Genomic DNA, 4,056 nt, shown 5'->3' with positions numbered 1-4,056 from the left:
TGCTGATGGCTCAACGATCCAGTGACGAGTAGAGCAGACTCGCCATCTTAAGTAGGACTCTAATTCTCGTAATCAGCGGCAGGTGTGCTGATCATCCCCAGGTGCGTGGGCCAGGGGCGGGAGCCCATACTGAGCTCCGCCCTGGCAGGAGAAAGAGAGAGTGGGAGAGGACGAGAGAGAAAGAGAATAAACAAAACAAAACATAGCGCCTGACTGCTGTCAGCCGGCGAGGTGCGGGGACCATGACAATCCCAATAAAAGGGACCTGAGCCTGCTGGGGTATTAGCTCCAGCTCCTCCTGCTGAACCTGTGATTATTCGTTCAGCACACACAACAGAGCATCAGACCACATTCTTACCTGTCATAAGAAATTAGCAAAACATATCCAGACAACAATGCAAACATATGACCAACATTTACACATCTTATCATATCACTTTTATTCAATAGCCTACTGAGAAACAGCCTATTCATCTATGTCCTCTGTAATGGACATCTGTTTTTGATCTATATCTTTTGACTTACTTAAGCTACCCTACTAAGTCCCGATGTACTAAATAGAGGACATCCTGGGCTTACCATTGATATCTCATCTGTCTGGGTGGCCTCTTTTAGCTCCAAAGAGGAAGGAAATCACAGACAAAGTTCAATGGGAAGATTCTTTTTTTCCTCGGTTCTCAGGAGGATATGAACCAAAATGAGGATATAGTTTACAAGAGTCAAGACAACTTGCTTCAGCAGGTAACAAAGGCAGCGATGAGGAGTCAAACTGTAGCCTCTGTTTCTACCTGTTCATGTTCCTGAAGTAGAATCACTGTGGAGATTACTTTGAAGTCTCTTTGGGCTGATTTCCACTTTGCTTTTTGTTGTCAGCTTTGTATATGTATAAATATGTAAGCTACAAATAATGATTATTCAGAAGTTCCCATTTTCAGTCTTCTGTATTGTATTATTCAATCTTCACACCCGTAACCGCCTGAAGTCTAAGTTACAATGTGTGATAATCCCGCGTGTCAGAAAATTACTCTCTTTGTTCCCTGACTGCCAAAACACAGGAGAATAATTTGATAAATATGCACCGCATACTGACTGCCTAGGGTTAGGGTTAGGTTTAAGCTTAGAGCTGGGGTTATCTGATGATGACTTAGATGTCAGAGGGTTTATCACAGGGGTGTCCAGCTCCAGGCCTCGAGGGCCAGTGTCCTGCAGGTTTTAGATGTGTCTTTGATCCAACACAGCTGATTTAAATGGCTAAATTACCTCCCCAACATGTCTTGAAGTTCTCCAGAAACCTGGTAAGGAGCTAATCATTTGATTCAGGTGTGTTGACCCAGGGTGAGATCTAAAACCTGCAGGACACTGGCACTCGAGGCCTGGAGTTGCCCACCCCTGGTTTATCATATATCAGGGTGGGGGTATACCACTCCGTCAGACACACACCCTTACCTGTGAATATTCCTGTATAGTAAACAGTCTGTAAAACTCGGTGTGTCCGACTCCTGCTATGCACTGCTAAGATCAGTGGCTGACAGCAAGTGAAAAATACAAATATGCTATCTGCATTTAAACATTTGGGAGTAGAGCTTAGCTTGCCTGTAAGCTGTATTTAAACTGTCTCAGCTAAACTTCTGCTGAGGTTTGCTTTGAGCCGTCCTTCTGATGTTTGCCAAGGCAATCAGCATGCTCTGATGAAAAGTCAGAGGGCCTTATCGAACCATGAAATGATTTAAAGTGGCATGTCTTCATCTCCTGTTTCCCATCTTTCACTCTCAAAACCATGCCCATCATTCACACTGCTGTACTTTTAACCCAGCTCACCTCTGGATGTGGTTTTTGGATACATTTCCTATTTTGGGGGAGTTTCAAGTGTAGATGACTGTTGTGCAAATCAAACAGTACCCCCGTCTGCTGCTGTTGGCTGTTTCAACAGCAGATATTTTGACATGTCACAGCAGGAATGACTGAGGTGTGATTGATGGTGTTAATCACAGAGTCCACTTATAACCATTCCAGTCCTTGTATTGTGTACATTTGCTCACTTGCATACACCTGACATCATTACTGACATCAGCCCCACCTGTGCTTTCCTTCCAATAAGAAATCAAATGTTTAAAAGCTTCTTTTAAAATAACTATTTCTCTCTCTGATTGTTGGGGAGAACATACAGGGAAACAATTATGAAGCTATAGTTAGTGATATATCTCTTAAAGCTATTGAATGTAGCTCTTTAGTGTGCAACAGAACTACAACATAACTAGTGACATCGGTCAGAGCTTAAAAAGACCATTACTGGACGCTGATTACGGAGCCTGCTCTGTTTGAACCAGTGAGTTTAGTTAAACGCAGGGTCATTTGCATTTACTGGAATGCAAACTGGAACCATTTTTCATTCACTTTGACATGATTATGTTTTTCTCTGCACATAGGCCAGAGCTCACAATAGCCATGGTGGAGTATGCGGAGCCTAATTTTCGAGTTTTCAAAAGAACAAAAACATTTGCCTCGAACAAAGAGATCAGGTTTTATTTTATTTTAAGTCAAAATCCAGTGGTCTTCCCCTCCACTGTTTGACATCTTTAATACAACTTATACCTGAAAGAGTCTCTTGGTTATCCTGTAGGTCAGGAATGTCAAACTCATTTTACATCGTGGGACACTTTGATCTTTAACTGGGCTGGATTACTGAAACTTCCCATTCTGTCAATGTAAAGACGTTTAACTACACAGTCTCAATATCCTCCTGAGAACCAGCTCAAAAGATGACATCCTGGCCTTTCCAATGATATCTCATGTGTTTGGGTGGCCTCTTTTAGCTCCAAATAGGCAGGACATCACAAAAAAAAAGTTAAACCGAAAGATCCTTGTTTCCTCGGTTCTCAGGAAACAAAAAGAAGTGCAATTTAAACTGTGTGCCTCAGTTTTTCTACATATTAAACAAATTCTGCTGCAGCAAAGAAGTTTTTCGTGTATAAATTCTAAGAAATAATAGCCAATTCCTGAATAAGTCAAAGTCAGAAATTCCGAGTTCCCAGTTGGAAGTTTTTTGTTGAACGCCCACTCAACTCGGATTTCTTGCTCAGGAGTTGGATCAGCCCCGGATACTTTGATCTATCAAAGCATTATAACATAAGTATTATCCTGTATTGCTAGTGATACTTGAATCGCTCTACTTTGCTAAGAACCAGAAGAAATCTGTTTTTGTTTTTTTTCTGGGTCTGATGTATCTGGAACACAGTGTAAATGTTTTAAATTACATAGAAACATTTGGTAGCTCATTGCCCATGTTTTTGTTAATAATGTCCCATAGTGAAAGAAACTAATTTCTAAAAAACATCTATCACTTTATTGTTTATCTATTACTTAATAACACTGATGTAGTAGGAATGTGGTATGGGGAAGCTCTTTATCAGTTGGCAAAGCTTTAAATGCAAATACAGTTAAAAGTCCAAAACCTATGCCCTCATTCACATTGTCCAAAGTTGTCCAATGGGCCTCCATTGCTAGGCCGACTCTGGGACCCGGGCCTTATGTTTGACACCCCTGTTGAAGAATATTGAGAACTGAGAAAGCGGAACATTGTGTGCCACACGGATATAACAACGAGTTACCGAGACAAACAAAACAAAACCACACAAGTAAGGCACAAACATAAACTGCAGTTACTGTGCAGCTAATATATTTTTCCCTTGCTTAAACAAACCAATTATGTGCCCTCCGCCAACGAGCTCGTACCCACAGTCGCGAGTCATATCTCTGCACTAAACAAACCCAGACTGTAGTTTATCTGTTACATAAGCCTCTGAAAGTGGACTTACACCTATAGCCACAGCCAGCGGCTTTAGCATGTTACCAACTGCTGCGCTGCCTGCGAAGACGCATACGACATTGAAACTCTTGTAAACCATTTTAGTCTCACGTCCCGGGAGTTTACCTACTGCAAAAGACATATACTGGGTAGACATCTTGGCTCAGTCCAGACCGTGCCCGTTCAGCCTTACCCTCGCGTGGCGGGAGCCACAATGACGCCAGTTGCACCACTACGTAGGCGGCGTGCAC

This window comes from Perissodus microlepis, chromosome 2 (assembly GCF_051167445.1).
Source record: "Perissodus microlepis isolate ML-2025 ecotype Zambia chromosome 2, ASM5116744v1, whole genome shotgun sequence".
Lineage (NCBI taxonomy): Eukaryota > Metazoa > Chordata > Actinopteri > Cichliformes > Cichlidae > Perissodus > Perissodus microlepis.
This window is presented reverse-complemented; position numbering follows the sequence as displayed.